At 29.0% G+C, this 21,510-nt stretch overlaps 1 long non-coding RNA gene across 1 annotated transcript; it reads left to right on the forward strand.

The window, feature by feature from the left end:
• The first annotated feature begins 6,422 nt into the window (after window positions 1-6,422).
• On the forward strand, window positions 6,423-17,028 carry LOC139904859 (uncharacterized). Its single transcript, XR_011779108.1, has 3 exons — window positions 6,423-6,495; window positions 12,525-12,613; window positions 15,995-17,028. It is a non-coding gene; the product is annotated as an uncharacterized lncRNA (long non-coding RNA).
• Window positions 17,029-21,510: the final 4,482 nt, after the last annotated feature.

The raw sequence follows: 21,510 nt of genomic DNA on the forward strand, positions 1-21,510 counted from the left end.
TGAAAAATATATAATTTGGATTAAGGTATAATGGTTAGAAAAAAAGAATATCTTTTTTTCCAAAAAAATACCATTTAAAACCAATAACCAAGGAATGAGAGTTTAAAAAAATGTCATCATTTACTTCATTGGCCATATGCAATGTGCTCGTATATTTAATAAAGTTAACTTAGTGCAGGTGACCACTTGAATCAGACTTTTTATTTTCTAACAATTCTATATTTAAAAAAAGGATATGACCGCTTAATGAGGTGACACGCTTAAATTATGTACCCGTTTGACGAATTTTGACTTTATTTCGGTTTTCTTTTTCAATTGATATTTTTGGGTATATTTTTAATATAAATTTTTAATGTATATTAAATAGTATGTCATTATCAATTCAAAAATTTCAAGTTTTCCGTTAATATATGTGAAACTTTTTTAACGGTACGCTTATGAGATTTGTAGGTTAATACTATTTTTGGACAGAGTTGGGATATTAGACTCATCCTAATATATATGTATATGTAGCAATAAGACATTTTATGTATTTTTTTAACCCTTTTATCTACATAAAAGCAAAGGGGGAAAATTTCCGACCCTAGCCTACATTTCTTGTTCCCGTCTATACGGTTACTTTTAAGTAAGATAAATAGCCCCCAAATACAACGGATTCTTATCGATTTATCGTCGATTATATGTAGTTTAGAACTCTCTTATTCCACTTCATATGAGGTATACTTCATTACATAAAGTCCATGGCGTGTAGATGAATCCTTATTACATCATCTGAGTCACGTTTTCCCAAATTCTATACTTTATTAGAAAAAATATATGTACTTAAATTGATTTTAACTTATATCACAGATCACGGAAAATGACCCCATGTTGTTGATTGTTATATTTTGATTTTGGAATCAAGCAATCAACATGATTGATGGCATCATGATGATGACGTCACATGAAATTACTTTCTATATTTTACTCTAGTACTCAATAAAATACGTATTTCACTCACACATATTCTTTAGACTATTTTGTCTACTGCTACTAAGCGTTTCCACTGACATTACAGATTGAATAATGAGTCGAAAGTGACGCATGTTGGAGGTATATTTGATAATGTCTTTATTTATAAAGGTTATTAGACAAATTTACAAAAAATGTCTTCATCAAACTTCATATAATTCTAGCAAACATTTCGTTGACATATCGCCAGTTATGTACAAGTAGAGAAGAATACAATGTTGGCTATGAACTAGCCTGTTTGGACAGCGTTTTTATAGCTATATGCTACAATTAACCATGAGTTGATGCATATTTGTGATACTACTTTTTTTGTGTTAGACATTTAATTGTTTGCACATAGTAAGTAGTGTTTTGCTCAGCGTTTTAAAACTGGCATATAAACTACCTTTCAAAAGTATACTATAGCTAACTATATACTAGTGTTTAGCTTGGAAATGTTTGTAGGGATAGTTACTTTAAAAGGGCTCGATTGTTGCGTTAGGAATAGGAGAAAAGGTTTTTAGTTATACATATAATTTGTTTGTGAATGCTTCTACTAAAAAAATGTCCGCCTTTCAGAATGATGACGTCAAACATTCACTTTGGGAGATTTGTATGTCATTCTCAATCATGACAGTTTGTACTAGGCTATTAGTTATTACTTACTCATGATAGACTATTGAACTAATCAAATTAGATTTATCCCCTCTACTTAATACACATAATAATATTTTTTTTGTTTTTTACGACTTCCTTTCCCCCTCTCCCTGTTTCTTTTTTTCTTTCCTTATTCTTCTTTAGTGGCACACTCTCATACCATAGTACTGGTATAATGTGTAACATAATCTACACACATAGGAGCAAGACCATCCACACCAAATTGGATCCTCTCTTGTGTCTGACTTATAAGTACATCAAATAGTTTTATGGTTGAAGGAAAATACATACATATATATGTATGTAAATGAATGAAGATTGGTGTGAACGGGAACAGTTTTGTTTTTGGATCAATTACTCCTAGATTATATGATATAGACTCACCAAATTTTAAAACAACAACCTTTTATATGCCACCTATTTAAAGGTTATAACCGGCATTACATTTTCCACAAATCCCATTCGAATGTGATCCGTATATTGTTTCAACTTTTCCTGCTCCCAGGGATAGTTGCACTAGTTTAAAATGTCTGTAATTTGAATTATAAATTAATAAAATTCTACCTTATAATATTTTTTGATGAATAAATAACTAGATTTGCCATGTTGTTAAATAATTAATAAAAATATTCATGTTATAAATCACTGGTCTGTAGTGTTGAATCAACTTTTATTTATTCGTTCCAGTCCGGTTCAGGTTCAGTCTTGGGATGGCCCTTAAGACTATAGGTCCTTCGTTAATATTAAAACTGATTTTTAAAAATAAAATACAGTTGAGTGACGTCATCGAGGACCGAAAATTATAGGTTTTAGGACTCATATACAGGACTGAACTGTACTAGACTGAGACTAAACTGGACGGAACTGGAGTCTTCATCCCTAAATAAGAACTGACACAACTCTACTGATTTGTATTAAATTCACTCAACAATAACTCTTATTGACCCTGCTTTGGCTAATTAACATGCTTGATGTGAAGTGCAATTATGTACAATAATAAAGAAGAATAAATGATGCGATCAAAATTGTAGCAGTTGTTGCAACTGTCACCGTTGTACTGAGTCTTTTTAATATCTCAAATTTATACTCATTGAGTAGTTTTGAATTTTGAATAAGTTATATCCACTGATAGCAAGATAATCAATAATTCAAATGATACCAATTAAAGTAAAAACAATGAAAAACTAACTAAAAAATTAGCGGCGTCTGCTCGGGGTACACTGGAGGGGCTGTAGTCCCCCCCTCCCTATAGATAAAATTAATTATGTATTTCAAAATAAATTTAAAAAAAAATTAATAGTTGAAATTTTTTTAATAAAAAAATAAATATTAATAAATTGATTTTTGAAATTTTTTCCAAAAAAGTATAGTTTTTGTAAACAGAGGATTATTTAATGTTTTTGAAAAAAAAAAAAAAAATTGTTCATAACTACGTACTATTGAGATTTTTTTACAAAAATGAAAATTTTTGTGAATAGATGTGGATTTTGGAAGAAAAATTATAAATTGCAATTTCATTTTTGAATTTTTTTGTGTAAATTTATTTTTGAATTTGTTTTGTGTAAAAGTTGAAATTTATTTTTTGGATTTTTTCTTTCAAAAAATTTAATTTTTTGTCAACAACTGTTGATTATTGAATTTTTTTCAAAAGTTTATAGTTTTTGGAATTTTCTTTTCAATAAAAATCCATACACCCCCTCCCAAAAAAAAATATATAAAACAACATACATATGTTCCTGTGGACTCCCCAGATGATGACAAAAATAATGCTCCTGAAAAGTTGTCAAAAGTTATTGATTTTTCTCCAAAATCATCCATAATGTATGATGTAACCTGTTGACACCGTCCCATTTTGCATTTGTCCCTAGTCTTCCCTACTACATACTCACATATATATGTACAAACATAGAAGGGATTTTATGCCTTAGTTCTCATTGTTCTTCATGTGATTGTTTATATATGTTCCTTCACGGAAGAGGCAGTCAACATGACTTGTAATAAGGAAAAAAAAAACACACACATATTATATACATATATAAACCATGTTCTTATATAAGCATTTGAAAAAAAAGAAGGTACCTACAAAGTTAGTAAAAAGGTACAGTTTGTATCTCACCATTAGTTGTACATAATATAACAAAAGGCCAGGCCTATTTTATAGGTATGTAGTATGTGTAGGGGGATGAGGAAGGAATTGGGTACTGAAGTTTGTACTTCATTCATTTTGATGGATTTAAGTAAGTTTTTGTGGTTTTTGGAGTACATTTTGGTTTATGTGCATATTAATTAGTGAAGGATTTGACCAAACATTGTTTTGGTACGTCAATTCTTTTAATAATAATAAAGAACATGAGAATTGATAAAACGAGTATATTTAGGGGCGTTTGCAGGATAATAAATTAGAGGGCTTGGTTTGTAGGATATTGTTGGAAAAAGATGACAACAAATTTTTTTTTGGGAAAATATTTCAAAAATCCACAGCTATTCATGAAAAATTGAAATTTTTGGATAAAAATTCCAACAGTCCGAAAAAAATTTCAAAGACTAAATATTTTGTCAAAATTTTTTAAATATCCAATAGCTATCCTAAAAAAAATTAAAAATGTTTTCAAAAATTTAATTTTTTTGGAAATCAAATTCAAAAATTATATTTCAAATATTCAACTTTTCGGGTAAAATTTATTATTTGTTCTTAGAATTTAAAAAGGGAATACTTGAGTTTCAAAGTATTTATTATTTACTTCCGTAATTTAAAAAATGTGTTTCCCCGGATCTCGCTCAAAGACAATTTCCTGTGAAATGAGAAACCATATTATACCATATAAAATCATTTGTTCATACATTAACGTGACCAAGTGTCCTCTTTTTACATATGGTGCGTAGCATTTGAAGACTTTTTTATATAAATTCATATAATATCCGGTGTGTTGTAGGACAAATATATAAGATTTTCTATAATTCGAAAATGAAAGATCCGAAACTCCCATAAGAAGGAGTTTTTTTTTTTTTTTAAGGTGACTTGTGTAGCAAGGATCACTAAAATTTACAGATGGCCTCCTTCTGAAAATTTTGCCATTCTCCCTCTGGCTTTAAGCAGTATAATTCGAATTTAGTGACTATGAGGGGTTACACCCCTCTTACTAAAATATTGTTGCTACAAATTGAAATTAATAATACTAATTGTTGTCTAATCATTTTTTAAATAGGATGTGTATTAACAAAAAATCAAACTTGAATGAAAATCAAGAAAAAGAGAAAATCCCAACTTATTTTTTTATTTCATATATACATACAGGCCATATATTTCATAGACGCATTTATATCACCTATGGACTGGGTATTCAAATTTGTGGGATGATCAATTAAGGGAAGGCGGAAGTCGTTCTAGGGTTCTAGTTTGCTTAAATATTGACGGGCACAATATTTTTTTTTTTTTAAGTCATTCAAAAATATGTCTTTTTTATTTTGTCAAAATTGTGATTTTTCCTCAAAAATTCCAGATATCGCCGCCTAATTCCTTATTGCTGCTTTTTATGGGATCACAATATTCTTTATATTTTTATAAAAGATAATTAACCTTTACAAATTAGGTGAAGTGACGTTTCAATTGTAGTCTTACGTCATTGATCCTTGAATATTCATTCTTATAAGTAACCCTCGAATTACTAAAGCTCACGTAAAAAAAAAGAATAAATATACAACTTGCCCCCGCTTTTTGACTAATTAAATGCAGAGTACATAAGTATACAAGTATTTTTGTATGAATATAAACGCTCTTTCTCTTCCTCTCTCTCTCTCCCTATATATGTGTATATTAGGGAGGTTTGTTTTTAACTTTTTTCATATTTCAATTACAGTCAATTTGAACAGATGGTAAAAGAATAACCCCTGTAAAATTCCATTGTTCTACGATATCATCTTTAGGTCACACATCTCGCTCAAACTTTCAAATAAGGCAAAAATATTCTTTTTTATATAAAACACTTTTTATAGACATTATTCTAACCTATAAATATATTTTTAAAGTTGTTTTTTTCTAAACTCAACCTATGAAGACTGAAGTAAGAATAACTTAGGGAAAATTTGATGACTTGCGTATAGGGCGCATCTTTTTTCTACATTAATATAAGTAAAATATTATATATATATATATATATTTAAAGAAGTAGTCCAAAAAATTATGTTAGGGAATACTTATATGAAACAATTACTGAATAACTGCCAAAAAATTACCACAGGTCGGGGGTAAATCTACATTCCCTCTAAATTATTACATGTCCATCTCACACCCAATTTTATTTCGATAGTTTTACAATAAATCGAATGTTCGTTATTGTCTGGCGTTTTAATTCACCTAATTCTCCCCTATTTTCAAAATTTCCTTACGTTGTCCTGTCTTTTTTCTCCATTGGGTTACTTGAGCGGGAAAATGGTATTAATATGTTTTATAGGTTAGGAAATTAGGTTTTTAAAATAATTTATTGCAAAATAAAGAATATTGCTTTTTTTTATCAGTATTAACGAATTTTTTTTTTTTTTTTTTTTTGTACTTTTGTAAATTTGATAAATAAATGCCAAGTATAGGTAGGCTACTTTTTATGACAAGGAAATTTTAAATTGGGACATTTTTTTAACACAGCAACTTTCCCACATATACCATAATAAAAGTTCGAGAAAAGTGGAAAAACAAACCGTCCTAGTATATATCTCACAATATTTACATTATATTACACTAATGAATAAATAATGATATTCTCAAAAGAAAAAGGAAAAAAAAAAAAATAGTCATAAAGCAGTGGAGTAGTTAGGAAGCCACAATTATGTGTTCTGATGGAAATAGACATACAAGTATGTATAAAAAACTGCACATGTGGTACTCCTGCTATTCTGTATTATTTTTATCATTATTATAGAATAGATACAAGGGTCTCGTCCTTGTGAAGAAATATAAAATAATGTATTAAATTAATATCTTTTTTTTTTGTTGGCATATTTCTATTTTAGTTATTAGTATATGAATATTTTGTACAAGTTGTAACCAGTATTAGCGGATTGTACTGGTTACAACTCCTACGTCTTCTTGTTGTCACTTTATCTAATTTCATCATGAGTCATTTTAATTACCTAATAAAACAAGAACTTTAAAATTTAAGTAATTCTTTATAAATTTTAGGAAAAAGGAATAAATTTTAACCTAGTCTTATATGCGCCTATATTCTGAATGCTCATGTTCTTCAAATCCATGACCATCACTAGCGTTAGAGGGGTTGGCTTTTTAGAGCACACGGCTCTTACTTTCTTGTATTCTGTAACCCAATCCGACCTCTAACAAAAAAAAATTAAAAAGTAATTGATGAACAAAATATTTTTGGTAGATTATGAAATTGTTGTGAAAATAAATTCATTATTTTTAATGCATTTTTTCCCCCATTAATGTTTACCTCCCTGGCAATCAAAACAGTACTTACATGACGGTCAGATTCGATGATTTCCATTAATTTATCCACATTTTCGACAATTGGCCTTCCAGAGCGTGTTGAATCTTAGAGATCAACATTACCGGTACAGAATCGACGAAACCAAAATACTGCGTGAATTGCTGTTACAATTTCAAGACCATAAACACTATTCACATTTTTTGCCACCTGGCATGCGTGTCCATTTTGAACGCCCCTTCATACAATTATGAGTCAAATATTCATATAACTCATCGCTACTTAACTCGTTTTTGCCACTTCTCAGTTGAGAAAAAATAAGAATTTGGACTTTTTAAATTACGAATAACTTATGAACTACATTCACCATAATGACTAAATTTAGGACACTTATGTGAAATATCCATTGGCTGCTATATATGTTTACTAAACATAATTGAGTTATCACAAGTCAATAAAACTGTATCTGTTCCAAATCGAGTTATTATAAATCGGTAATTGGTTATAACTTTTCTATTATAGCGAATTTATGCGTAATTTTTTCAAAATTTATAGATATCATATACCAATTACATACTAATTCAATCATTAAAAAAATCGTCAAAATTGAGTTTTCACAAGTCTACAAAACAGCGACAAACTATATCAGAAGTTTGTTAGTACTAAATCTTATCTCTCCAATACCATCTAACGTAAGCCAATCTCACTTTCGTAATGCAAGATACACAGTACAAAAGCCATTTATTGGAAAATAAATTGAGGCCTTTTAAAAAACCCTATTATTTAATTATATAATTTCTGAAAGAAAAATGGATAAAAAAAGTATGATTTTCATGGGCTGAATTCTTATTTTATTTCAAAACTGTGAAATTTTTTTTGTGGCTACATCATTTTTTTTCATGTTTTGAGATCAAAAGGGCTGCTGAAACATTCCTTTGTATCTCCTATTGATTTGAAACATTAATTCACCTATTTGACAAAGTATCATAAGTAATAAAAAAAAACCTATAATATGTTGACAAATAAATATATTTAAGTTATTAATATAAATAAAATCTTTATGAACATTTTAAATACATATCTTTGTATTCAACAACAAGGACCTATATAGAGGGCTTTGAGTCAAGCCCCTCTCTTGCTATTATATTTAATTGATATAAATAAACGGAATGGAAGGGCCTAACTATGAATTATTTATTGGCTAAATTGAATTTTATTATCCTTGACTGACATAAAAAAATGAGTCATCCTTATTTAAGAAGTGAATCATGAGATCGATATTCCAGTTGTAGTACGTAAAGAGATGCTTTAAGGTTTGAATGTTTATCAAACTGTACACTACAAAATTTATGTATCTGTTAGGATTATACTATTCCTTTTTATGTGACCAAAAATTAGTCTTGTCTCTATTATGAGTCTCTAAAAAACATTCCTAATTATAGAACACCCTCGAGAAGTCGTTTTTTTCATTAATATTATTGCAAAATAACTCAGTTTACAATTTAAGTTAGTCTAGTATAACTTTAAGTATATTTCAAGGATGATAAGTTTACCATTTCTCTTAAATTAGGTCTAATTATAATATTTATTATCTTATTTGTTTGAAATGGTTGAAAATTGATTTTTGATAGTGTCAAAGGTTGATATATATGATGATAATGTCATTTAGAAATTTTATGTTATTGGGCACCTACTAAATTCAAATCGGACACCCAAATTCTGGGACCGTTATATCACTAATTCATGTCATTTATTAAGTTGACATGTTTGTAAGGAAAAAAGGGGGAAGGAAATGTCGGAAGCAATGCATATTGTACTACTACCTTGATATCCTTGATATGAATTACTACTTTAAGCAATAAAACCATCTAGATTTAAAATAGCATTAGTGCAGTGAAACAGTTGTAATTATAAATAAATTCAAATATATTTATTTTATTATGCATTTTGAAAACAATTTATAGGAAAATTATGCAATAATGCTAACTACAGAGGAAGGAGTTAATATTCGAACGAACTATTAAATAAAAATAAAAAAGAAGAAGAAAGAGCACACACAAAAATATTTTTTTTGAAAATTGGACTATACGAGTGTTTGAGCTGGAATAATCAAAATTCGAAATATTTGAGTAACGATACGTCAAATTTATGTTATCACTCAAATAGACAGTAAAAACAATAGATGATACTTTTTCATTAAAAGAAGAATTGACGTATAAAAAGGAAAAACCACATTAGATATGTATGGGGAAATTCCCAGAAGTTCGAACTCGACTGAACTCAAAAATCGTTATATTATCCGATTATTCTAAAAACCATAGGTTCGATTATCTTCACATCAGTTCCATAATTATGGGCGCATAAGGTGGCAGCATTAACCTTAAAATATGTTTATAACCATCCAACTGAAATTTAAACTAAATTATATTAAATGCATAATTTTGACTACATTATAATTATAATCCTTTGTAGCCATTAATTTTTAAATGTGCCTCTTCCAGAACTGTGACTACTGCTGAGGGGTGTAAAATTACATCAACTTGAAATAAATTTTCTTTAAAAAAAAAAAAAAATGTAACTTTAAACTTGTGTTTTTATACAAATAAGAAACTTAAGTTTTTCAAGAATAAATATATAAAAATGTCATTTAAACCCTGTCAACGTCTCCTATAACTTAGAATGCCCCTCTTGGGATATATGTAAGTGAGGTCAGGGGCTTTACTATATTTTTTTGGGTGTACGGCTTTTTAAAGAAATGTTTTTTGATACTTTTTTTGTAGAAAAACAAAATTTTACAAATTTGCTTTTTTTTACAAGAGACGAATTTTGTTAATTTTAAAGTTGTGACAAAAAAAATATTGAAAGAAAACATTGTTTTTTGGACAAATTTAACAAAAATATCTTAGTCAGGTGAGGAAAGGGGAGTGTAGCATTTCCCCGTAGTGACAAGGCTGCTTACAGGACCGTTTCTTATTAATGCACTACATGATTTAAAAAAAAGCTTATGAAGCACTACTCTAAAGCAATGACTCATCCGCATATTTACAATACTGTACAATAGTTGTCAAAATAATAATCTATGTATTAATGTTAATTTAATTATAAAGCAATTTAAAATTCGTGAATTTCTCTCCAAAACAACAACGGCAAATCAAATGAAATCAAAAGTATATTACTACATTTGATAGTTTATGTCATTTGATGCTAATAATACGACTGATGTATGTATGTATTAGATACAAAGGATGCCAAGGTCATTACTAATTCAATGTAAAGTTTCCTTTCTTTATTTCTCAGAACTGTATACTATTTATATAATTGCAGTTAGTTGCTTCTCTTGTCATTGATTGGAATGCAGGTTTTTCATTCGGGATCCCGGGATTTCCCGGGGTTTTACACCTACAACTACAATCCTGAATTTGCTTATCTTTTAATACAGCGGAACCTGTTTATTTATAGGGACAGCCGGCTTAAGGTGATACAAAAACAAGATCCCAATTTAAAAAAATCATAAATAGACACAGATATAGTGACCAAAAATCGGATTTATTGACATTATTTCATTTGTTCAATATAAAAATTTTGAAATTTTGTGGAATAACTTTTTGAAATTATTTATTTAGACAGGAACATTTGGAACTATAGAGTTTTGATGCAAATTTTCCATTTTAACTTTGTTAACTACATTGTGAAGAGATTACCCAAAGTTATGTCTACCTTGATATTTAAACTCTGCTTCAAAAACAGCTGCAGTAACTTCTTTAATAGTATGCATTTTATATAGCTTTAAACTAGCACTTATTCTTTTGTTTAATCTTTTCTATAACAACAGCTAATTATTGGTGTACAAAGATCGTTGTATAGCAATATATGTACATATATTAATGTCACAGACAACTAAAAATGTGTACATTACTATAAACGCAAACATAGATATAATTTTGCTTTGGCCGGATGATGTCACTCAATGGGAGTTCCACTGTATAAGTTTCATTTAAGTATATATTGTTCACTAAAAATAACTAGTTTGTCACTAACTATTTAATTACTTTTAATTGCACAGGGGAGTGAGTTAATGAATTTTAAAGAAATGGACCTGCGGACTCAAAAACAATCGAAACAGTATTAGTAATACTGATAAAAATGAAAAGCTTAAGAATTGATAATTTATGAGTAGCTTACAAAGTTGGAACCCAAAACTTGACTCAATTACAACAACCCTGATTTTATGAATTTTTTATGAAACTATATTTAGCTATATTTTCTGTTAAATATGCCCTCGTTCACAAGCAAAAGCTTGTAAAACTGGCAAACTGATTGACAGCTTTTGATGATAAAGGCCGTGGGCATGGCGTATTATGTTGTCGTGATGGCAGCTAGGAGCAAAAATAAACTTGAATGAGAGGTGCAGCAGATATTTTTCTCCAACATACCACAAATAGCAAAAATTAAGGTGACGTAATAAAAGGCTACTCCAAGTTTCGAGTCCTGACTCTGTAAAATGTACTATTTAAAATATATATTTTTATTATTTACTAACGGAATCCTGCTTAAAGAAAAATGCACATTTGTATATTAGTGCTGCCACGCTATCTACACGACTTATATATTTGTTATAGGAACGCACGTTTCTTTTTGAAATGTATTTGAGCAATACACAAAGAAAAGACATCGATAATAGCAGACTTTTTTCTGTGGAACGAAATCCTTCTATTTATTCAGAAAGCACATTTTTTAAAAGTTCTCTTGATTATATTATTTAATATGTGGTGAGTTAACACAAAAACAATCTTGAACAAAAATTAAGAAAATAAAACACATAAATCAATATTTCATATTCTTATTTACCTCAATTATAAGTATTTTATTCAAGTTTCTGGGATGAATTGAAATACCCTTAAATGTTAACTATAATTTAAAATCTTAATTTTATTTTATGAAGCATAATTTGACCCAAATATTACTTTTAAACTAAAGAACCAATAAATTAATCACTCTATTGTAGGGATTAATTTTAACTACCATAAGCAAAATTTGAGTCACTATTAAAAAATTAATCAGAATAGGTTGTTAATAAAAATAGTTAATAATTAATCAAAAAACACATTTGTAGTTCAGACTAAATTTTACGAAAATATATTATAGCTTACCATATATAAATTCCCAAAAATGTTATATTTTCCAATTCTATCAACTAATCATCAACAACTATAGTCATAACTCGTATAACGACCCCCTTTTTTAAGCATCTCACCGTACTAATCTGCCATATCTAGTTTTCAAATTTAAGATTGCCTCAAAATAGGAAACCTGGTTTAAAAAGTCACTCACACTAAGTGGTCACTTTTTCAGTTTCCCTTGCCCAGACGCTTTATGCAGGGTTTGATTGTATTTTATCTTTTTATAAGGTGTCGTTTTTTTACTTTTCTTTATTTTTATTAGTGTTGATTGGACGAATTCCAATAAGCTACGTTGAAGAAATCGACTACTATAAGAAAAGGAATAATCTCAAAGCTATTATTGAATTTCAGGTCTCTTTTCTTTCTCTTAATAAAATCTGTTTTTTTATTCAATTCGATTTAAAACTGTTTGAATAGATACACTTCAACTGATTCTAGTATTGTTCCGTACTGAGGCATTTCATACGGTAATATACTAAATTGGTATTTGAAACATACTTGCAGGGCCATTACGTTATACAAATATATAAAGTAACACCATAAATTGTTGACCTTGTCAAAAAATGAAAATTGAGTTTTCATCAAATTTCTTATCGTGTATAAAAAAGTCAGCCAATTAAATTTATGAGGAAGCTCCATTAAAATACTGAGATTCACAAGATGTCTGAACTACATATTTTTAGTCAAAAAAGTATCGAAAATAATGGTACCATGACAACACTTCCTACTTTATATTTACAACGTTATTACAAGCTTTTGGCGACTTATAAAAAGTATTTGGAGGCCCATTTTACCCTTCGGGCCGTAGTTTATAGCTAACCTTTTTCTGTGACCAAAAAATGTTATACATATTTACAAATGTATAAAACTTCTTTTGTTGGTACTCGGTCCGAGATCGATTTTATTCCCGATTCAGTCCTAAGTGATTTTTGATAGACCGATTGAGAACGATATTTCAGTCCACAACGTGATATCAGACAGAGGACCAAAGTTTTAATAGTTTTCAAATCATGGATTGACTTTTTCGTCTCAATTTATAAACTCATTTTTTTGGGTCCCAATTAATGGTCCGATTTTCGTCCCGTTGATGATTTATGAGTTATACAAATATGATTTATACAAGACATTTAACTTCGAAGGACGTAATCGTAAGTCGAGGTTATCCATTTTGAAAAATACATGACGTCATCAATAATTATCTATATAATCGATCCAGACCGAATTTTTAATGAGACCGATCTAAACCGATTTTTCCATAATACGGAACTTTGTTAAAGGACCAAATTAGTTTGTTGTATAAAAAATCGTAACGGTCTTATACCAATTTATGATTTTCATACCCAAATCCAACAATATATAGTACCTATATAATATGAAAAGGAATTTAACATTCTTGGAATTCAAGTCATTGATGCACACGACGCGTATACAAATATCAACATCATCATCCTCATCTTTTATAAAAATGTAATTTCATTCTTATTTGTTGTATGATCATTTGAACCCTGTATCTACCTCAATTCCAATAGGACGTGCTTCACATATTTTCTCATCAGCCTTTTTTTGTTCTTATATATACACTATACATACTTAATCAACCCTTATACAATGTACATATGTACAATATACAAAGGGCTTGAATTTCTCATTTTGTTAAACTGTCCTTCAGCGATACGTATACACTATACATACATACAAGGAAATCAATCTATAAATACTGTGAAATACCAGTAACATTTTTTCTTTTTGAGAAGAAACAAAACATTATAACCTAGCCATATGTAAAAATATTAACCAAGTGGCAAAATGATGATCACGTGATCCATATTTGAACAGAGTAGTGCTTTACACTTAAAAATTGAGCAGATTACCCTCTTCTCAGGTTGTTTTTAATCTTTAGACGTTAATATTCAAGTAAATTTCATTCAAAACCAAAATTACGGGTTACTTTTAAACTTTTACTGATGATTAATTCCGAAACAAATAAGGACCCAATGTTATTACTAGAAGAACATAGTTATTAGTTATTATTAGAAAGATTGTTAAAATGACAATGGACACGTGATTGCCAATACTGTATCTCTCAACCACTCTTCCGTAAAAGAAAACAGGGTATGGATTTACGTAGTTCAATGGATTACGCGCATGCAAAAATAATTCTGCTGAAGCCAATGTACGTAAGTTCGTCTTGCGGGTCTTCCAAGAAAAAGAAACATACTACATGCAATAGGGTATCAAAGACAATTCCTAGGTCAGATGGAGTAATACTATTATAATTTACTTATTACTTAAGTAGAGCAACTCCATTTGACCAATTAAAGGAACTTTTAAACAAAAGCCCAAAATCACTAGGTAGATAGACGATTCTTCCAACTATGAAAATATTAAGCCATAATGGTTGAGAGCTTAATAAAATTTTAAAAAATTACATTTTCTGGAAAAACATTTACAATATCCACAGCTATTTACAAAAAATAAAATTCTTTGGAAAAAAAATTAAAAAATCTACAGATGCTCAAAAGAAGTTCAATTTTTTGGAAAATTTTTTACACATTATATTTTTTTGGAAAGAAATTACAAAAATCGACAATTATTCACAAAAAATTTCAAGAATCCAAAGCAATTCGTAAAAAAAATACACAGCCCCTCCAGCCCGCCCCCTGTGGACGCCCCTGATCGCCAGGTGATGACCAAGTTCAATGTAAATTTGAGTGTCCACATCCAGTCCTCTCTATCTACGGGGACACTTTTTTGTCCCCTAGATATAAAGTAATATTCTTCAATATTACTGTATAACTAACTATATGAAACCTCCATAAAATAGTCCTTCCAAATGAATGTACAAGGTAAAATCTGCCAAGAGAAGAAACAATTGAATATGTCACAAAGGGAATTGATAAAGTAGCGTTGTCGGTGGTACCTCAAAAGGGAGCTCTTGGGGGAGGAGAGATTTCACGTAAATAAGGAATTCCAGGGGCATCTGCAGGATTATATTTTGAGGGGAAGGGGCTTAGTTTTTGTAAAAAAAATCAATAATAAAAATTAATCAAAAAATAAAAACAAATTTGGAAAAAATTTCAAATATTTAATTTTTTGCCAAGAAATTAAACAGCCCTAAGCTGATCACAAAAAATGGCTGATGGAAAAAAAATTCAAAAACCCACAACTTTTCACAAAACAGTTTCAAAAAATTTATTTCTAATAAAAAAATTTTAAATCAAAAATTTCAAATATAAAATTATTGTGATAAAAATTTCTTAATTCTATAGCTATTCAAAAAGAATTCAATTTTTTGGAATAAAATTTGAAAAATTAAATTAAGTTTTAAATATAATCTTTATAAAAAAATCAAATAATTCAATTGTCTAATAAAAAGCAAAAATTTCTTTATTTAGTGGTCGTGGGGGAAAAGGAGCCACAACCCCTCCAACTCATCATCTGCAGACACGCCTGAATTTACAAAAGTTTTCGCCAACAATGTTTTAATGCTTAAGTCTTACGCATACATTTGTTGAACATCTTAAATGAACGCAAGCCTCCTACGTCATTTCCACTGTAGCATAAATCGTTAAAATATTTATGTCAAGTGATCATAAATAAGTTTCCTTAAATTTTATTTTAATTATTATTCTTTTCCTTAAACAAACAGCATAGATGAACTTTGTATTTACATATGAATAATATAATATGAGACTTATCTTAATATACTTTTTTCACGGGAATTTCTCGTAGGTCTCAAACACCGAAACATCCTCGGAAATTAAGATCCTGAGAAATAATGTCAAATAAGAATGTACCGTTCACAAAATTTTGACGCCCCACCTCATCCTAAATCTTTTTAAAACATCTCCGAACCGGATACAAAAGACGTTCCATGAAATAATCTTAGCTAAATGACGTCATCATACATATGACTCATTGACGTCATCATCAATGAAGCTCGGCTATTCTGGAGTAATTATAAATATAGAATACTTATATTACTGATAAATACTTAAATTGAGCATTAAATATATGTTTAAGATCAAAAACGTCCGCAGGGATGGGCTATTTATTTTTTTGCATAAAAATTTAATTTTTCAAATTTTTTGAAACCCATAGATTTTTGAAAATTTTCACCGAAAAAACTTAATATTTAGACATTTTACCAAAAAAATGTATTTTTTTGAGAACAACTATGAATTTTAAAATTTTTTCCAATTTTTTTGAACAACTGTGAATTTCTGTTTTTTTTTACCCAAGATTTTAATTTGTATGAATAATTTTTGAAATGTATTTTGGAAAATTTAAATGATGACATGCACATAGATGGTCTTTTTAGAAATGATACGTTTTTCAAGGATCGATGACAGGGCCGGGCCACCGATTATAAGAAGAATCGATACTACTCTATATATAAATAAATTGATAGCTAATATCTTTATTATCTTTTTTTTTTTGCAAAATAATAAAAAAGAATTGAGAAAATCCTTTGATTAATGCAGGTTTAAATTATGTGGCATTGTTAATAAGTGTGCAAAAATAATAGTTAATAAAACCTTCAAGAAAAATGAGAAAAAACAAAATGTGATTGATTACGATCGTTCGTTATTGGAGAGATAGGTTACCTTCTCTGCGTGACAACAACTATTCACTATATAAGTTCATTTTCGGAATGGATCTCATCAAAGTGCCCCGTCGCATGTATATGCACATATTTCAAACCACACATATAAATATATATAAGGCCAAATATGTACATGACATGGCAGCTTGTAAAATCCTCCTTTTTACCCTTATTTTTTAAATGTTATTTGCAATGTAGATAATATCATTATTTTATGGCTCGAGATTTTACGACCAGTCTTCTTTATGTACATTTATATTCATAATAATATTTCCATCTATTGCATTACCTAGTTATCCCCTGACAATGTCAAAAAAATACTTAACTTTTCTTTTTCGTACCTTATGAACATATCTGTGCAATTATATTGAAATATACAAATATTCACCTTGAGTACAAAGAACTATGGAATTTTTAAAAAAGAGATAAAGAATGTGTAAAAAAAACTTTTTTACCATAATAGACACTAACTTGTATTAACCGGCCAGTTAAAGTGAACAGAAAAAGCCATTGCTTTGTGCAGAGGATCTCTGAAGCCAATTTTCAATTTTGTAACCATTCTAAATTTGAAAACTGAAAATGAACATATATACTATATGTATCAAAACTGTATTAATGGAACGACGTACGTCAATGCACTCTGGAGAAGTTATTCTTTTAAACTCAATTTGCGTCTCGGTCGTTCCTATAGAAGAAAATATTCTAAATGTATATGGACTTTAAAGACAATTCCTAGTTCAAATGGAGTAATTGTAATACTATAATATGTACTCATACTTAATCAGTGCAAATCCATCTGACCTATTAAATAAATATTTTTTTAAACCTGTATTAAACACTTTGTCAAGAGAAACGACCGCTTAATACAAATTTCCTGTTTTACAACAATTATATATTTGAAACATGGATATGTCCGCTTAGCAGGGTAAAACTATTTTTACTATACATTGTATATGTTATTGTGTTTTCAGTATACCGATATTTTTGTACTGATTCCGGTAGCAAAATAAGTATTTGTATTTTTTAACAAAAAAATATCAAACATAATTTTTGTTCAGAGCCATTAATATCCATTAACATTTGCATGTGCGTCCACACAGGGGGGCTCGGAGCCAATCTGTGGACTGAGGTATAAGACCGGAGATCACATTTTGTTAAGTAAAGAACAATGACCCTCTCTTGTATCTTCCATGAATCATTAAAGTATAATTACAGGATATTTAAAATAGCCGTTGGAGAAAAAAATAAATTTTTTTTTATGTTATAAATTTATTTTAATGAAAAAAAAATCTAATGAAAAAAAGTAAAAAAATCAAATATTTATTTCTAAAATCATCAAATCGAAAGAAGGTCAGAAATTGATTTCCTATAAACAAATTTGCAATTTCCCTAACAAATCAGTCTTTCAAAATAAATATTCTCTTAAAAATATGAAGTTAGAATGATTTTTGTCAAAATTAAGTGTGTATAACATTGGTATTTTTCAACAAAATATCGTCAATTTATATGAGAACATTATTCTTATTAACCCTTTCGAGGCACCAGCAATTGTAGTAGCCAAAATTGATAATCACAAGTAAGTAATTAGAAACTAAATGATTGTATTTGAAATGCCATAATGGGACCAATATAAGTTTTCAAATTAAACAAAGTTTCTTAGATTAGTTAAAATTCTAGGATATCTTAAATCATTCCATAAATTTGGTCATTCGTCTATAATGGACTATATGTTTCTATATATAAAGTAAAAAAAAGGGTTTTCGTCTTTTCCCAGACTTTTGCTCAATATTTTTTTGATGTTGACGTACAACACACTGCATCTTTTGTGAAAATCGTGCCACTCTGCAACTAATCATATATTATTGTCGTATGGGATAAAAAAAATATATTTCTCATAAGAAGTTGATCTTATATAGATTAGACTGTATATAAAATATTTCGAGCATACCATTCACAATGGACATTCATTTATCTTACGGATCTGTATACTTACATATAAGATGCGTAGCATTGGCTTTCCTTATAGTTGACGTACAAATTATGCACTTGAGGTTATAAAACAAAAGGAATGTTACCTATGTAGTATGTCCATTGTACGATCATGCAATATAAAGTGTGCAGTCGTGGTAGTATTATTTAATATATAAGCAAATCACCTCACAGCAAAAAAACAACAACATCAACATACTACAAAATGCAAGCAATAATATGCTTATCACTAAAAGATATGAAAATCTCTGTTTCCCTTCTTCATCTCCTTTGAAATATGTGCTAAATAGCACTCCTTGACTTCTGAGGTGCTCAAAAACTATATAAACCCGAGATTTTGTGAATTAATAGAATAAGGTTTTAAACGATTACACTATGTAACAAAATTTTGGCTTGTGGTCTGACATCCACATTTATTCAAGGGCTAAAGGACATGTACCCCCCCCCCCAATTTAAGGAATTTACTAGAAAATTAATTTCAAATACTAGAAAAAAAATATTTGAAATTTTTTTCCCAAAAAATTTAAAATTTAAAATTAAATTAAATTTTTCACATTTTCTTCCAAAAAATTTAATTTTTCAATTTTTTTTTCCAAAAAATTCAATTTTTTGGTTTTTTTTTCCAAAAAAATTAATTTTTCTATTTTAAAAACAATAAATATTATTTTTAATTTTTTCCAAAAAATTTAATTATATAAATATAACTATGGATTTTTGTAATTCTTTTCCGAAAATTATAATATTTGAAATTTTTTCCCAACAAAAGTTAATATTTTGATAATAATTATGGATGTTTGATTTTTTTTTTCCAAAAAATTAAATAATTTGAATTTAATTAGCCCCCCCCATTATTAATAATAATAATATTTCTATAATATTGCGGACGCCCTATTTATTATTCCTATTTAACCCTTAAAACACAAAAATTACCATTATTTCAGGCTGAAACATGAATATAATTCCCAAGTCTTTTTAGTGTGTTAGTTTTGTTATTGTTGACAACCTGAAAAGTTGTGATATTTTCCAAAGTTGTTATTTTTATTATGCTTTCATTCCTAAGGAAATAACATTTAAGTGCTCATCATGAATCACAAAGTGTGTAATACTGAAGCCCTTTGGGGGAGTTATATGCATAACGCTTTTCTGGAATCAGCGTAGAATTGAGGATCTAAAACACATAATTCTTCCCTATATTCTTTCTTGATACGTAGTGGGACTTCTGAGTATTTTTTTCATAGCACATTTCAACCTATTTATGGTTTTGAATCGTAATTATGTTGTAAAGGTTTTTTTTTTTAAATCTTTAAATTTCACACTTATGTGTGTTGGAGGTTTAATGGTTATTTTTGTGCTCTACAGCTAAACTAACAATTATAATAAATATAGTTTATAGCCTAATGTACATTTTCTAATAGATGAATTTAGCTATATATATTTTTTGAACTCCTTCATATTACCTAAAATGATTGTACATAAATAACTATTTGGTATCACCCGTCTCGTTAGCTTATCAAATTTTCCATATAATCCCACAAATATTAATGAAATTGAAGCTAAGTAACCATGGATGACCTACAAGATGTACCCTAAATACAGTAAAAAAGTTAATTTCAAATTAAAGTTACATAACTCCTAGAAACTTGCAGATCATATTGTAAAAAAATTCCGTCATTAATTATCAACAAAGTTTGCTTGAAACATTTATGGTTTATTTTTTAAATTTGTTGAAGTCTAACACGCCTCCTAAAATTATTTAAGTTATGTTGAATTTTTTTTTAATGAGGCTATATTCAACATCGCACTGTGACCTATTGGATACAAAAAAATCAAAATTAGTGATGGTTAAGGTGGCCATCAGCTGTTCTGGTAGGGTTCACCTTAATTTTGTGCCTAAGCGACAAAATTAAGCATATTAAGTATTTGGGTGCCATCTATGTGAAAAGTTTCTAGCCATGTATCTACTCTCACTTTCGTTAAAATATTTATTCCTCACAAAAGGATTGTACTCACTCTCGTACGTCTAATAGGATGCAAAAGTGTTGTGAGACGAATTTCTCTAACTATTGGAGTAACAACTTTTAGCTTCCATCCAGTCCGAATTTGAATCCGATGGATTTTAGAATCTGGTCCATTTTGGAGGATATGGTCGGCAAAAAGCCTTATCATGGTTTGGATGCACTGAAAGCTTGCCTAATTAGGGAATGGGGCAACATTCCCATGAAGATGGCCCTTGCTTACTGTGATGCCTTGCCTGAGAGACTCAAGGCTGTAGTATCTGCAAAAGGAGAATACCTTGATATTTTGTTCAATCATTGATATGATATTTAGTAGATTCATGCAATGTTTTGGGTAACTAATTATAGAAATAAAAAAATATTTATGATTATTTATTTTACAATATTTAGGGTTCACAATGTATATCAAAGGATTACTACTTTTTCCTTCATTGACAGAGTATATCGATATTTTATGAATAATTTTATACACCATCAAATAACTTCTAAAAGATCAAATATATATTGGATTTACAATCCCAGTATGATCTATCTCGATTGTCGTTTATGGCTCGACTCTTTTTTTTTTTCTAAACTATACTTTGCAAACTTTTGGACACCTTTAAGCTCAATTTTCTCAGACGCGATGTCTTGAGTCT

This window comes from Lepeophtheirus salmonis, chromosome 3, assembly GCF_016086655.4.
Source record: "Lepeophtheirus salmonis chromosome 3, UVic_Lsal_1.4, whole genome shotgun sequence".
NCBI classification, from domain to species: domain Eukaryota; kingdom Metazoa; phylum Arthropoda; class Copepoda; order Siphonostomatoida; family Caligidae; genus Lepeophtheirus; species Lepeophtheirus salmonis.